Source organism: Tamandua tetradactyla, chromosome X (genome assembly GCF_023851605.1).
Source record: "Tamandua tetradactyla isolate mTamTet1 chromosome X, mTamTet1.pri, whole genome shotgun sequence".
NCBI lineage: Eukaryota > Metazoa > Chordata > Mammalia > Pilosa > Myrmecophagidae > Tamandua > Tamandua tetradactyla.
Window position 1 is genome coordinate 149,956,531 of NC_135353.1, and position 17,468 is coordinate 149,973,998.

Here is a 17,468-nt window from a genome sequence, read left to right on the forward strand (position 1 = left end):
AAGAGTGTGATGTTGAGCCTCCACGTATTTGTGAATTTTCTGGCACTCCGCCTATTATTGATTTCCAACTTCATTCCTTTATGATCCGAGAAAGTGTTGTGTATGATTTCAATCTTTTTAAATTTGTTAAGACTTGCTTTGTGACCCAGCATATGGTCTATCTTTGAGAATGATCCATGAGCACTTGAGAAAAAGGTGTATCCTGCTGTTGTGGGATGTAATGTCCTATAGATGTCTGTTAAGTCTAGCTCCTTTATAGTAATATTCAGATTCTCTATTTCTTTATTGATCCTCTGTCTAGATGTTCTGTCCATTGATGAGAGTGGTGAATTGAAGTCTCCAACTATTATGGTAGATGTGTCTATTTCCCTTTTCAGTGCTTGCAGTGTATTCCTGATGTATTTAGGGGCATTCCGGTTCGGTGCATAAATATTTATGATTGTTATGTCTTCTTGTTTAATTGTTCCTTTTATTAGTAGAGAGTGCCCTTCTTTGTCTCTTTTAACTGTTTTACATTTGAAGTGTAATTTGTTGGATATTAGTATAGCCACTCCTGCTCTTTTCTGGTTGTTATTTGCATGAAATATCTTTTCCCAACCTCTCACTTTCAACCTATATTTATCTTTGGGTCTAAGATGTGTTTCCTGTAGACAGCATATAGAAGGATCCTGTTTTTTAATCCATTCTGCCAATCTATGTCTTTTGATTGGGGAATTCAGTCCATTAACATTTAGAGTTATTACTGTTTGGATAATATTTTCCTCTACCATTTTGCCTTTTGTATTATATATATCATATCTGACTTTCCTTCTTTCTTCTCCATGTCTCTCTCTTCTGTCTTTTTGTATCTGACTCTAGTGCTCCCTTTAGTATTTCTTGCAGAGCTGGTCTCTTGGTCACAAATTCTCTCAGTGACTTTTTGTCTGAGAATGTTTTAATTTCTCCCTCATTTTTGAAGGACAATTTTGGTGGATATAGGAGTCTTGGTTGGCAGTTTTTCTCTTTTAGTAACTTAAATATATCATCCCACTGTCTTCTAGCTTCCATGGTTTCTGCTGAGAAATCTACACATAGTCTTATTGGGTTTCCCTTGTATGTGATGGATTGCTTCTCTCTCGCTGCTTTCAAGATCCTCTCTTTCTCTTTGACCTCTGACATTCTAACTAATAAGTGTCTTGGGGAACGCCTATTTGGGTCTAATCTCTTAGGGGTGTGCTGCACTTCTTGGATCTGTAATTTTAGGTCTTTCATAAGAGTTGGGAAATTTTCAGTGATAATTTCTTCCATTAGTTTTTCTCCTCCTTTTCCCTTCTCTTCTCCTTCTGGGACACCCACAACACGTATATTTGTGCGGTTCATATTGTCCTTGAGTTCCCTGATACCCTGTTCGAATTTTTCCATTCTTTTCCGGATAGTTTCTGTTTCTTTTTGGAATTCAGATGTTGTATCCTCCAAATCACTAATTCTATCTTCTGTCTCTAAATCTATCATTGTAGGTATCCATTGTTTTTTCCATCTTTTCTACTTTATCCTTCACTTCCATAAGCTCTGTGATTTGTTTTTTCAGTTTTACTATTTCTTCTTTATGTTCAGCCCATGTCTTCTTCATGTCCTCCCTCAATTTATTGATTTCGCTTTTGAAGAGGTTTTCCATTTCTGTTCGTATATTCAGCATTAGTTGTTTCATCTCCTGTATTTCATTTGAACTATTGGTTTGTTCCTTTGACTGGGCCATATTTTCAATTTTCTGAGCGTGATCCGTTATCTTCTGCTGGCGTCTGGGCATTTAGTCAGATTTCCCTGAGTGTTGGACCCCACAGGTTGTAATATTTTTCTGTGAAAACATTATACAGTTTTGAAAACAACTGGTATATGGGAAACACTACAATCAATGCAAGCTAGGGTCTGTAGTCAACAGTATCATTGTAAAATTCTTCCACTGAATGTAACATTCAGTGGCATTATGCCAAAACTAAATGTCAACAGGTAGGGGCATGGGGGAGGGGTATGGATTCTTTGTAGAAGAAAGGAGATATCTTCATATAAATTACGGTAGTGAAGGTATGTCAATACATTTAGGTTAGATTGTATGATGTATGAATAAAACTGTTTTAAAATGAACATAGAGAAACAAGTGCTAGAGGAAATGCAGAGAAATAGATGTACCTATTCATTGTCAGTAGGGAAACTGAGAGGCACAGCTCCTTGGAGGGCAGTGTGGTGGTTCCGAAGGAGGCTAGGGGTGGGGTTGCCACATGATCCTGAAACCCCATTGTTCAGTATATACCTGGAGAAACTGAGTGTGGGGACATGAATGAACACACACTGGTATTTATGGTGGCAGTGTTCAAGATTCACAGTGGATGGAGGTGGCCTAAGGGTACAACGGCTGAGGAAGAGAAGGGGGATCTATGGTACATACATACATACATACATACAATGGACTACTGAGCTGCCGCAAGAAGGAATGGAGTTGTGAAGCATGCAATTAGGTGAGTAAAGTGTTAGGAACAAAATGACAAACATTATTATGCCTCAATCATATGGACTAACTATAACATAAAAACTTGGTAAACTAAAGAGTATGGGTTATCAGGTTGGGGCCTATTGTAAAGGGTCCTACATTGTAAGCTCCTACAGCAGTCACATATACTCAGGAGGTGTAACTGTTATTTCTAAATTCTGAGATACTGAGCTGTTTGTATAGAACCTGGTCATTCCCAGAAACTTCAGGTATTTATCTGACACCTGGGACTCAGAGTCAGAGCTCTGAAGCTCTGTACCCCATAGAGGAACTGTTTAAAAGGTGATCAGACCTCAAGTAGAGATATGAATGAAGCTGATCTGGATAGGACTAATGTAAATCAGAATACAGGGTAAAGGATGATATTGTCCATATTTTAAAACTTCAACTTCTGTGTGAGACCAAAGGGAGAGATGTTTATTGAGCACAAAATTTATATTTTGGGTAGTGCATTTACTAATTTAACTTGTGTGGTCAGTTTAGTTGAACACCATAAGTACATGGAATCTTGGATAGGGCGTGAGATTTTGTTGGTTTGTCCAGGTTAGTGTGATGCCCCGATAAATCCCAGAGTAATTTAGGCAGTGAATAAAGAATTACTTGCAAAGTCCCCTTGAGGGACTGGGGAGATAGGAGGGAATATTCAACTTCCCCATTTGTAGAATATCTGATATTCTTGCAAGCAGTGGGGACAACCAAATCAATAGGCCGAGCCTTCAATCTTGGGGTTTGCCCCTATGAAACTTATTCCTGCAAAGGATAAGCTAAGCCTACTTAAAATTAGACCTAAGAGTCACACCCAGAGAACTTCTTTTGTTGCTCAGTTGTGGTCTCTCTCTCTCTAAGCCAACTCAGCAGGTGAACTTATTGCCCTCACCCCCTACATGGGACATGACTCCCAGGTGTGTAAATCTCCCTGGCAACATGGGACAGAAATCCGGAGATGAGCCGGGACCCAGCATCAAAGGATCGAGAAAGACTTCTTGATCAAAAGGGGGAAGAGAGAAATGAGACAATGTAAAGTTTCAGTGGCTGAGAGATTCCAAACAGAGTTGGGAGGTTACCCTGGAGGTTATTCTTATGCATTATATAGATATCCCTTTTTAATTTATGGTGTATTGGAGAGGCTAGAGGGAAATACCTTAAGTTGTTAAGCTGTGTTTCAGTAGACTTGGTTCTTGAAGATGATTAAATAAAGATATAACTTTTGCAATGTGATTGTGTGGTCGTGAAAATCTTGTGTCTGATGGTCCTCTTATTCAGGGTATGGACAGATGAGTAAAAAATATGGATAAAAATTAAACGAATAATGGGGGAAGAGGGTAAAATACACTGGGTAAATGGAAATACTTGTGGTCAATGAGAGGGAGGGGTAAGGTGTATGGTATATATGAGTTTTTTCTTTTTATATCTTTTTCTGGAATGATGCAAATGTTCTAAAATATGATCATGGTGATGAATACATAACTATGTGATGATATTGTGAGTCATTGATTGTACACCATGTATGGAATGTATGTGTGTGAAGATGTCAATAAAATATATTTTTTAATTAAATCTAAGTTAAATAAATTTACTAACTTCCATGTCAAAAAATTGTTAAAATTTTATTAATAAGTATTAGTATGCTACCTAAAAATTTCTGCTATATAACCTGCAATATGATATTGAGTTTGCTAAAAAAAAAAACTAGATTATAACTGAATTTATTTGACATTGTTTTATATTTTAAATCAACATTCAAACTCATATTTTCATTCTTATTAAGTAAATAATAATGAAACCTTAAAAAAAGGGGGGGGGGCTAGAATTGTCATTGATAAAAGAGCAGCAGTGAGTCCTGTTTGTCAAAAGTGTTTGGGGTGGGGGGTCGTTTAATGATTCTCCTGGTTGAGGAGTTGCCGTATTCTGTCTGGTTCCGAACATAGTCATACAGTGGCCTTCTCTGGATGTTATTTATTTTCATTGAGTGCTATTTATGTTCAGTTGGGAACATCTGCTAGCTGCCAACAGGGCTATTTTTCATTTACTCAGAACTTTGCTTTGTCCAAGGGCAGATAAAATCAGCCCACAGGATATTAATCTCTAGAGTCCAGGTCCACCCAAATCAGGATAATCTGCCCTAGGATGGCTGGATTGGTTATCAAAGAGATAAGTTTAGTTTTTCTTGGGTGCTCCAGGAGATCCTGAGAGTTTTTTCCAAAATGGTTGAGACAGTTTTTGCTCTGCGCATGTCAGTGCCCTTTGATATAGCACCAGCATTTCAGTTATGCCATTTCCCTAACCCAGTTTTTCTCAATGGATGCAAATGTTGGGTCTTAGCTTCATTTCTTTCCAAATGGAGAGCCTGACATCAGAGCTTGCATGCAGGTAGTTCACTGTGGGGAGTGATCCCTTTTGGCATGTGTGGCTCAACTACACCGGGGACCACCTGAGGGCCTGTATAAGAGGCACCTTGGAATAGTCCACCCTAAAGACTGGAGAGGGGAGGATTTATCCACAGGTCTCAGCCCTCATGGCCAAGGACTGCCCCTAACACTAATGCCTTTATCTTTCAGGCCAGTGGATTTGCCAGAAGAAATGAACAGACCCCATAGGTGTCCCCTGCCTAGGAGATTTGAATATTTAATCAGTATTTGAAGAACCACTGAATAAATGAAAAAATGCTCTGGTATTTGGCCCCTGAGAGTTTTCAGTGACATGTATGATAACCTCATTAGCAGGATCAGGTCCCAAATAGGTTTAGTCATGTTGATACAGTGAACAACCTTACACTTGACATGACTTTGTATGGCTCTACCTCAACACCCCTTGCTTCTTGGAACTTTCACTTGTTAGTGATTCTTACATTTTCAGAATAAATTCCAAGCACCATATCCTTTCCTCCCACTGTTATGCATACTTTATGGCTAATAAAGAGATCAAGGATGAATAAGTCTATGAGAAATGAAGTGCAATTCCTGGCAACACCTTGCAGGTTTTCTATCCTGTGTCCCAAGCCCTGAGGGTGTGGGCTAAGCTGGAGGTTTGTCTAACTCTCCTGGGAAGTAGACCCCTGAAGGCCTTTCTGTCCTTGGGGGTGTCAGACAAGTGCATTCCCCCACAGACCAAAGTCACTCTCAGCTCTATAATGTGAGGGAGAGTAAAGAAAAGGTTTATCCTGCTCTTATGCCACTGTATAGGATACACACCCTCTTGGGCATCATCATCTGGAGAATGTACCTCTTGTCTTCAGTAGTGTAACTCCAACAAAACTCTAGACAGTAAAGCTTAAGCATTCAACAGATTAAGAAAGACTGGCCAAAATGAAAAGGAGCCCAAAGTATAATGATTGAAACTGGTATTATACATAAATAGCTGGACCAGTTTTTCTCTTGTTCAAAACCCTATTCTTTTGGAAGCAATTTTCTTCCACTTCAAACTCCCTCATTATATACCCTTTCATTCAAAAATGTTAATTCTCCCTCTTCTTGTAATTTAACCATCCGCTAATCATTTCTGAGATGGAAACACATATTCCTAAGTGGAACTTTTTTGTAGAGCTGAATTAAGCAGTCTGTGAGTTTGTTTCTCCTGATTCTTATATAATGGTTAATAGAATTTCAAAAAAAGAACTTTTTCAAAGTCTGAAAAACTATCCATAATAATGTTTTTGTGTAAACTAAACTTTTTTTTTGGCCAGATGGAGGTTTATATCTCAGGAATTAAAGTGAAAAAAATGTACAACATAATACAAATATGTTAACCCAAAAGGACATTTACATAAATGATTTAACGGTTGATAAAAATGTAATGCTCAAAAATGGACCAAAAACCTAAATATAAGAGCTAAAACTATAAAATTCTTAGAAGAAAACATAGGGGAAAATATTCATGACCTTGGATTTGGCAGTGGTTTCTTATATGTGACACAAAAAGCATAGGCAATGAAAGAAAAAAATAGATAAATTGGACTTCATCAAAATTTTAAAATTTTGTGCATCAAAGGACACTATCAAGAAAATGAAAAGACAACACAGAGAATGGGAGAAAATATTCTCAAATCATGTATCTGATAAGGGATTAATAACGATAATATATAAAGACCTCCTATAACTGAATAGAAAAACAAAACCAAAAAAATCCAATTTAAAAATGGGCAAAGGATTGAATAGACATTTCTGCAAAGAAGACATACAAATGGCTGATAAGTATATGAAAAGATGCTCAACATCATTAGTCATTAGGAAATGCAAATCAAAACCACAGTGAGATACCAGGTCCCACCTACTAGAATGGCTATAATTAAATTTAAAAAAAAAAGAAAATAACAAGTATTGGCAAGGATATAAAACTGGAACCCTTGAACATTGCGGGTAGCTATGTAAAATGGTTCAGTCACTGTGAAAAACAGCTTGTTCCTCAAAAAGTTAAACACAGAATTATCATATGACCCAGCAATTCCATCCCTAGGGATATACCTAAAAGGACTGAAAACAGGGACTCAGATAAATACTTGTATACCAACGCACATAGAAGCATTATTCACAATAGCCCAAAGATGGAAACAACCCAAGTTTCCATTGACAGAAGAATGAGTAAGCAAAATGTGGTATATGCAATCAATAGAATATTATTAAGCCAGAAAAAGGAATGAAGCTCTGATACATGCTACAATATGGATGAATCTTGAAAAAATTATGCTAAATGAAAGAAGCTAGTCTCAAAAGGACAAATAGTGGAGGATTCCACTTAAGGAGATATCTAGAATAGGCAAATTCATGGAGCCAGAAAGTAAATTAGATGTTGCTAAGGGCTGAGGGAGGTGGAGTGAATTGAGAGTCATGGCTTAATAGGTACAGAATTTCTGCTTGTGATGGTGGAAGTTTCTGGAAATAGTGGTGATGGTAGCACAACATTGTGAATGTACTTAATGCCACTGAATTGTACCCTTAATACATTTTAATGCAGTTCAATTCTCTTTTCAAGTAAAAAAATAAAACAACAGAGATATATATTCTAGCCTTGGGTGTTCTGGTTGCTAGCTAAGCAACCCTGGGCAAATCACATGTGTCAGCATCTTCCACCAAATGAGTCCATTTATAACAAAATTGATAGAAATTGGATCAAAAAACAAGAAGAAAATAGTAAAGTTTTATTTGGAAAAGAGAATATCAATGTAATGGGACATTGAAGAAGACAGATATTCTCTCTGTGCTTTTCTCTGTCTAATCTTCTCTAGAGCACAAGGGATGATCTAATCAGAGTGATTTATGGACTTAAAAATCACCCTCACAAGGATGTCAGCAGTGAGTAATACCAGCAAAGGCTTTCCTGTGTATGAACTTGAGAGGTAAACCAGGAATTGGTTCCAAATTATATATCCTTTATAAATTTGAAATAGAATCTACATATCGTCAACTGTTCTTACTGAGACCAATATCATCCTTCATGACTCTGAAGCAGCAATGTTAAAGAATGGAGAGTTTTGGTGAACCTCCACTCTTCTGCCCTCACACACACACAAAATAACTTCAAGACTATAGAATATATATTATAAATAAATAATAGGGGGAATAAATGTTAAAATAAATTTAGTAGATTGAAATGCTAGTGATCAATGAAAGGGAGTGGTAAGGGAAAAAATAGGGGAAACAAAGGCTAAAATATATTGGGTAAATGGAAATACTAGCAGTCGATGAGAGGGAGGGGTAAGGGGTATGGTATACATCAGTTTTTTTCTTTTTATTTCTTTTTTTGAATTGATGCAAATGTTCTAAGAAATGATCATGGTGATGAATATATAACTATGTGATGATGTTGTGAGTTACTGATTATATACCAAGAACGGAATGATCATATGGTAGAAATGTTCGTGTTTGTATGTTGTTATGTTTAAAAAAAAGAAAAAGAAAAAAGAGTAGCAGGTACATAGGGCTGTCCCCATGTACAATGTCCAATCCAGTTAAGGGGCAAGTAGGGCCAACCATTTTGCTAACAGATGATAGGTCCCAAGCTCAATATCTCTATACCCTGCCATTGGAAGAGGCTGCCATTTTCCAAGGGGATGGTCAAATTACAAAACTCATTAGGCAACGACTTCATGTCCTTGTACCCTTCAATTCACTCCATGCAGACAGGTGCCACTTTGTGGATAGTGTCAGTCTCAGCAGTGAGTCATCCTACACCATCAAATACTGAATACCCAAGTACAGGCTGGGATTTGTTGACTTGTTCTCGAACCAGAGAGTATATATATAGGAATAGGAGACAGCCTTCGGGTTGATGTGGAGAAAAAGAAGGATTTTTTCCAAACTTGCCACTGGTGTGTGTTCTGCCAGGTTAGCATTACATCCCACATTGTTTGGTTGGCAGGAGAGACAGTTGAAGGGAAGTCAGTGGCACTGGACGACGGCAACCTATGTGTAACAACAGAAGCCCACTCTAGAAATGTGTTTCCCACAGTACTAGGAGTGAAAAGAAAGATGTCTGTGGGAACAATAAGGGGCAAATCATGGCAATCTAACAGCATGCCTGCTAAATTTCTATTGATGGATAAAAGGGTCCCTGGTGAAGGTATGTTGTGGGGGGGCTTCAGAAGGAAAAAAAAAAAAGACTATAGAATGCATGGTGTGGTAAATCACATAGATGACTCAATTCTTCACCCATCCCTGTATCCCCCCGGTCATTGCCATATGATGTTGTCGTGTTTTCCTGCTGTAGTGCTCAGCCAGGTGCAGGGCCAGCTATATGATATGCAGAGCTCAGTGCAAAATGAAAATGTGGGACATTTTGTTAACAACAATAAATGAGGGCTATTAAGTGTACTAAAATAAAAATGTTTTTTTCTTTCTTCTACAGTCTCTTTCAACCTGTCATAGTGTTTTCTATTTGTTATTTAATGTCATGCTAAGTAAAGTAAAATTAGAATCTTAAATTCTTAGCATGAATTTTACTGTTCATCTTTATATTGTGTGAGAACTGGGACACCTGTGCAAAGTGCTTGAGGCTGGGACACGTGTGCAAAGAAGAACATGCCACTCTCTTCCCTGTGCTAAGGATTCCTAGAGTGTGGAAACAGTAGCATATTTATCTTTGAACCCCCTGTGTTAGGTGTGTTGCCTGGTACATAATGAGTAATAAATATATATTTAAAGGAGGAAGAAAGGGAGCAAGGAAGAAAATGAGTTTTAAAAAGCAGTTCTTCCTGCAAGAATGTAGAGAAATTAGAATGTTCATACACTGATTGTAGGAATGTAAAATGGTGCAGCCACTGTGGCAAAGTGTTGGGGGGTTCCTCATATGTTACCATATGAATCAGCAATTCCACTCCTAGGTAAATACCCAAGAGAATTTAAAACATATGTTCCTGCAAAAACTTGTACACAAATGTTCTTAGCAGCACTGTTCTTAACAGCAAAAAGTGAAAACAACCCCAACGTCCATCCATAAATGAACTGATAAATGAAGTGTGGTAAAGCTATACAATGGGATATTATTTAGCCATAAAAAGGAATGAAATTCTGATGCATTCTACAACATGGATGAACCTTCAAGACACTGTGCTAAGTGGAAGAAGCTAGACACAAAAGGCCACATATTGTATATACATTTATATGAAATGTCCAGAATAGACAAGTATATACAGACAGAAAGTAGATTAGTAGTTGCTGGGGATTAGAAGGAAGTGGGGGTTGGGGGGCTGGGAGGTGACTGTTAATGGGTAAGGAGTTGTTTATTTTTTTCAGGGAGGTGAAAATGTTCTAAAATTGACTGTGGTGATGGTTGTTAGAGAGGATGGGTGGTATTGCTGAGGAATGTGTTCGGATATCCATGAAAGGATACCGTCTGCTTCCTTGGTACCCACACAAAGGTTTTATCTGGAAGTGGATGTGGAGTTAACTGGTAACATGTGACCAATATGTTACTGTAAAGTTTTATGCCCCCTTAAAGGTCTGCAGCTACCTGGTTACTTTGACCCTTAACTAGGCTGTGGTTTTAGAAGCAGCAACCTTCCCTCTCTGCCCGTCTTTTGCTTCATCACAAGAAAGTTTTCCTTTGTGGCTAGAGGAGGCAAGTCTGGGGTGGGAGGGTGAGACTTGATTCCTGTTTCATTGTTACCACCTTAAATGTTGGTGTTCTCCAAAGATCCGTCCCTTTACACCAGGATTTCTCAACTTCAGAACTTCTGACATTTGAGGCGGGATACTTCTTTGTTTTGGGAAGGTGACCTGTGCATTTAGCAGCATCCCTGGCCTCTACATATTAGATGTCAGTAGCATCCCCCTACCCAGGTTGTGATAAACAAAAATGTCTCCTGACAATGCCAAATTGCCCCAGTTATGAATCACTGTCTTACATGCTTTCCCTTGGAAATGTCAATCTCATTACTTTAACATCTAACTCCATGAAAGTGACTCCCCAATCTACACTTGTAATCCTAAACTTCCCTCCAAACACTGATTCTACATTTTCACTTTTCTGGTTCCTATTTCTACCTGGATGTTCTTCTGACACATGGAATTCACTATGTCCTTAACTGAGCTCATCATCTTCCCTCCCAAACTGAGTTCCCTATCTCAGTATGTGGCACCTAGGTTAGCCAGTTTCAGTCTGCAGAATGTGAACTAGAAAAGGATCCCCAACTGAGGAGGTGGGTGAGGGCTGAAACCCAGACACACTCTGCTCACCAAGTCAAGCTCTATGGAAGAAGGGACACTTTTTTCTACACTGTACAAAGGTACTGTAATGGCTAACTGCAGCCCTGGGGCACCACTATCACCCTAGGTACTCAGTGTGGCCACTTGGGTATAGTTGGCCCATTATTTTCTTCCTCAATGACTTTCCCTACTCCATGTTCACCATCATCCCTGAATGTCAAAATCATATTTTTCCCTGAAGATACAATGCAAATGTTGCCACCTCCATAAACCTCTGAACCACTTCCTCTCCTGCACTCCCACCAAATTTGTCAGCTCTTTTCCGTCTGAATTTTCAAAGCACATTGTCATACCTTTATTGTGGCATTTACTCCTTTCTACTTGGTACCTAGCTACTTCAGTACAAGTTGCCATTACTAGACTAAACTCCTTGAGATAGGATCTACATCTTATTCATATTTAGTTGCCTGAAAATGTCTAGTTCAGTGCCTTAAGCATAGAAATATGCTTGCTGAGTTACTGGATGATGGATTGATTGTGGTTGGCTGGGTGAAGGGCATTATTTCACCCATTGGATTGACACCTAATGTAGTCAGGACGTGTGCATCAAGCAGTCAGATACCCCATAGAAACTCGGTTATTGTTCCAGGTATGGCTCAAAAAACACATACAATGCACAGCACTCAATGAAAAACACTGCATAATTTCACAGCCATGGAGCTTAAATGAAAAACTCCTCTTGAATCCTTACAAATATAACCCAGATGAAGCCTCGATGGCTGTCAGAGATTAAAGTAAACTTGGCTAAAACTCCAAGTTTCACGGACAATGAAGGTTTACAGCCCTTCCCACAATTTCTGCAAATTCCTAACTCTCTACTTCATAGTCCTGATTTGTTGTCCCCGTGTGTATTCTTGATTTCTTTCCTTGTCAAAGTTCAGACTCTTTACCAGTCCGATGCACAGGATCCTTTATCTCCATCACAAGCATTTTGTGAATTTAGAAATTTACTAAAGATATGGGAGTTACACAATACATCCCATAACTTTTTTTACTTTTCTCTTCCGCCTCCACCTCTGGTTGAAAACACAAATTCTTTTCCTTGTCTCATGCTGGGAAGTTCTGTTTGCAAGCAGGGCCCTTGCAGTCTCAGCCTCTACTCTAAGCAGACTTATTTAAAAATTTATGAAGGAAGAAAGGAAGGAAGGGGGTGGGGATTAGGATCGTCTAAGAGGAATTTTTATGCCAGCTGTTTAGATAATACCATTTTCTTTCTGTTGAATTTTGTAAATGTTCATAATAGGTTAAAGTTTGAAGTTCTCTGAGTAGGAGAAAAATTTAGCAACAGCCTTCAGTCCACTGACTGTAGATTTCCTCCAAATCCTTGGCTGCCTTACCAGAGTGAAGCAGTCCTCTTCTCAAGTTTACATTCAATTATAATTGCAACAGTCATTTGATTAAGCTCCCCCTTTGTCATTGTCTTTTCTTGGCAACATTTCCTTGGCTCAGCTTGCTTGCTACAGGCCACGTGTGAATCACAGAGAATTTGTGCTTAACTGTGGTGAAACCATAGGCAGTTTTTGTTTATTCCCAGAATCCATTCCAAAACAGCTGTTAAATGTTCATCCTTGACTTTTGTCATCATATATCAGAGAATTTTAACAGCAGCACCTTCTGTTTTTAATTCTCCTGATGAAAAAAAGAACTCCCCAAGTGTGTAGGTGCTAGTTAATGACTTATTTCCTCTCATTTCCTTAATCAGGAAATTTCATAGTTCAGCAGCGGCAGGGTTCCCATTAACATGGTTTTGACCTAAGCCAAGCTGTGGGAAACACTTAACCATGAAAACAGCTTGTTTTGCAAGCAACTGTATATTCTGAACCCAGACGGACCAGACCAGGAGCTTCTATTTGACACAGTGGTAGAGAAAGCAAGTACATTTTTCATGGCTGGAGATGGTTCCTTCTCTAGTAGAATCAATCTGTCGATTGCATGAATTGGCTGGTAGGATTTGCTTTTGGAGATTTCCTTCTGTAAAACTGGCATTGAATGATGGACACATTCAATATCTTATGTTATGAAAGAGCACTCAGAAAAATCTAGATGAATCGTGCCTTATCTTGGTGCAAGGTATTTCTTAGATTAGAATCATTGCTTCAAGGCTAACAGCATACCAAAATGGCCATTTTTCTCTAACAGAGCCGTGTTTAAATTGCTTTTTACCATGGGTTTTCAAACCGTAGCTATCATTGGGATAACCTGAAGAGAGCTTTGAGAGAAATACTAATAACTAAATGCTACCCCTAAAGATTCTGATTCATTGGTCTGTGAAGGCTGGTGTTGGTGTTTTTAAAATACTCTCTAGGAGATTCTAATATACAGCCAGGATTAGAACCCCCTTTGTGAATATCACAACTACAGACAGACTTTGAGACCAAATACATTTTGTATGGTGAGTATACACATTGCAATAAGTCAACTACTTTTATAATCGCCTGCCTTTTAACTAGAATTTGTCCTTCTATCAGAGATAAATTAACCCATGACAAATCATCTCTGGCAAACCTCACACTTGCTTCTGTGCACTCGTTCTCACCCTCTCTTTCTCTCAGCTAAGGGAGATACAAATCTAATTTTCAGTCTCCCCCATCTTTTAAAGACCAAAAACCTCCCAGGCCAGTTCAGACTGCCCCTAGTGGATCTGCTTGCATAACACACATATCATCCCCTGTTAGAGTAAGTTATGGTTCTCCCTTTTCTTCAACAACTTATGGGGGTGGGGGGTGGGGTCACCAAAATGTGAAATATAATGAGGAAACTCTTAATATCCCAATTTGCCAAATGGTCTTTGTCCAGTATTCTCCATTTCAGGAAATGGCCCCCAAATCTACCTCCTTATTAAACAAGTAACTAGTACTCTTCTTTCCTTTCTCTCACCTCAAATTTGGTCAGTTCAACCTCCAAGACATAACTCACATTCACCTACCTTTCACCTCCATGGCCACCTCTGTGTTCCAGGCTATCATCACCTCCCACCTTCATACTGCAATGGCCTCCCAACTTCAGTCCCCACACTCAGCAGCCCAAGCAATCCTTTTATATAGTGGTTTATAAACCACTTTTCTGCTTAAGGCCATTACTTTTTTTTTTTTTTGTATGTTGCATGGTGGGGTCACATTTCATTATTTTTCCATGTGAATATCCCATTATTGCACCACCATTTTTTTTAATTGAATTTTTTTTTTGTTTGGTTTGGTTTGTTTGGGAAGTGCATGGGCTGAGAATTGAACCCGAGTCTCCGTCATGGCAGGCGAGAATTCTACCACTGAACCACCTGTTTACCCCCATTACATTTTAAATTGTGTAAAATCAAAACTCCTCAGTATGGCCTACAAGGCCCTCCATGACATCACTGCGGCCACCTATGCCTAAACCATTGCTTAGGCCCCTCCCCCACTTCTTCAGCTGGCTCCCACCAGGCTGCTCTCCCACCCATTCATGGAGCATGACAAGCTCACCCTTGCTCAGGGCCTTTGCTCTGGCTGCCCCCTCAGCCTGCAACACCCTTTCTCTAGCTCCTTGCTTGGCTGACTCCCCCTTGTCCTTCTGGAATCAGTATAGTGGCCCCTCTTCAAAGAGGCCTTCCCTGACTATTTTATCTCTGTCATAGCATTTCTTTCCTCTTAGTAGTTATCTAGTTCTGTAACTATTTAATAGACCTAGTTGTCAGTTTCCTGTCTCCCCCACTGAAATAGAAGATTCAGGAGTATAAAGACTTTGTCTTATTAATTCCCAACACATAATAGAATATCTAGCACATGGTAGGGACACAACAAATATTTATTGGATCAATGAAGAAGTAACCAGGAAGAGGAGCAGAAGGAACGGACTGAACTATACATATCTGAGACAACCCATCTTGCATTAACTAAAGATTGAGTATAGCTTTTGATAAAAGGAATGTCAGCTTTTACTTAATATGTCTAATATGCCCATTAGCTATTGCTGACACGTTTGTCACAATAGTTATTTTCTTAATGTGTATCACTTAGGGCTCTAGTTATGAGTACAGAAAACAGCATAAGCTAAACTTAACCAAAATGAAAGAATCCATTATAAGGCTGCTTGTCTGCATCATGGAACATACTGGCAGGCAACAAGTGGAGACAGGGGCTAGTATCAAGAAACACAAATTGTTGGGAAGCTGGGGAATATGCCATCTCTGTCTTTCACATCTGCTTTTCTCTTCACAACTATTTCATTCTCTGCAATTCAGCTTCTGCACACCTGCCACTCACAGTTTCTGAGTTTTTACATCTCTGCTCTCCTAGAACTCATACAGACTGTCAAGCTCAGAGAATTGAACCTCCAAATTTCCTGAGAAAAAGATTCTGATTGACCTAGCTTGGGTTAGGTGTTAAACCCTGAACAAATATCTGTGACCAATGAGATGCGAATAAATGTACAAAGACCACCTCCCAGCATTCTTACCTTGAAAAATGCTGATGGGGTGATTGGAGGGACAATTCCTAATGACAGGGAATCACTGGCTTTTTGGCCAGGTACATACCCCAAATAAGTATCCTCTAGAGGATTTGAGTTGAGTTATCTTCTGGGGTATGTGCATCTTCCCATCTACCTGGGCAACTTTTCTCTCTTACCCCTGATAATTCATTTATATCCAGAGGATCCCAGGTTTGGCCTCATTCTTTTATTCCCAGTGGCTGACAAGTATTGAATTGCCACCTTATGAGAAAGAAAGAAGGGAAGAAGATAAATCCTCTCATGGCACAGAAAGAGGAGAATTAGATCAAGGAAAGAATAAGTATATATTAAGCATCAAAGTGTGATGGATTATTTCTAAGAGGAGAATTTGATCAAGAAAAAAATAAGTACACAGTAACATGAAAGCTTGATAGTATATTTAAGTTGTTACCTTTGATTCATCTTTGTCAAACCAAATGACTCAGCCACCAAGAAATTCTTTTGTGATATGATCAATCTTACTTTCTGGCTAATAGGCCAAGTTCAAATGATGATATATTTTGAAATGTTGCATTGGTGGAGCAGCCTGTTTCTCTGCCCTTATGCTCAGGTTTATGTATCTTCAAATCAATAGAGACAGACCCATCACTATGGTTGAATAAAAATAGGTAGTTGAATTTGAGTGTAGGATTTTAAGTTTTGATGGAACAATGTTGTGCAAGATAGAACAATAGGTATATATATATTTTTTTGCTACAAAAGCATATTTAACCATACAGAGAAACATAACTTCACTTTGTATAGGATGCTCCTCCTAATATGTTTCCTACATGCTGATGGTTACAATTCCTGCCAGGTATACCCACCCAAGATGAAACTTGGGAAATGCTTGAGGGAGATTGCTGCCCAGGGAGCTCTTGAGAAGAGAAACATACTCCATTTTACAGAGGTTAGAAACAATAATGTAAAGTCTGGTAACAAGGCTAACAGTGGAGGAAATTTATTGGTGTAATCACCCTTCCATTGCCTAAGGGGCCACCCCCAAGTAATTAAAGTTATATGAATGGCTGCCTTAGAAAAATTTCCCTCGATCCAAAGTGATATACTAAATAGTTATACTAAATGGTTTCCTTCTGACACCCAATGTCACCATCATAAATGGGGGCAAAAATGGACTAAATGCATAACATAAATGATCTTTTAAATAATGTGGTCCACCTTTGAGGATTGCATGTGTAAGTGACCCCTAATTCATTACTAAACCAACAGCTGTGTTTTGGACTACCATGAGTATCTGCAACACAGATCCCACACTCATAGAAACACATGGATGTTACTTACTATTGGCAATTGGCAGGAAACTCAATCACAAATGCACACCAATTTGAACAAGGAGGTCCATGCAACTGCTTACCAAACAAATTGGCATATATTTTGGCCATAGCAATATATAAGTTGACAAATGTATCCTCACATTAGGCTTGCGTCCAATAATAGGTATATTTTTTAGAAAGCCTTCCCTAAAGGCAATATAATAATATTGGTTAATATTCTGGTTTTATAGATTAATGATTCAAACTCTGGTTTCTGCCTCTTTACTAGCTGTGTGATTGTCAACAAAATATTTTTTATTTTCTACTTAAATGGGAATGTTAATAGTACTTGCTGGGTAAGACTTGGGTAAGGTTTAACTCATAAAATGGATTGTAGCAGTTAGCAATTGTGCTTGAATGTGAGAAATGGAACCCCTGACTAAAAAATGGCTTCAGCAGATCAGGTGATTTTTTTTTCCTCACTCAACAAGAAGCCCAGAAGTAGGT

The 17,468-nt window shown here is 38.7% G+C and overlaps 1 protein-coding gene across 1 annotated transcript in view; it reads right to left on the reverse strand.

Annotated features, from left to right (window-relative positions):
* The window catches only part of PDK3 (pyruvate dehydrogenase kinase 3), a 368,168-nt gene that overhangs the window by 274,013 nt on the left and 76,687 nt on the right, over positions 1 to 17,468 (reverse strand). The gene's annotated exons all lie outside the window — the stretch shown is intronic.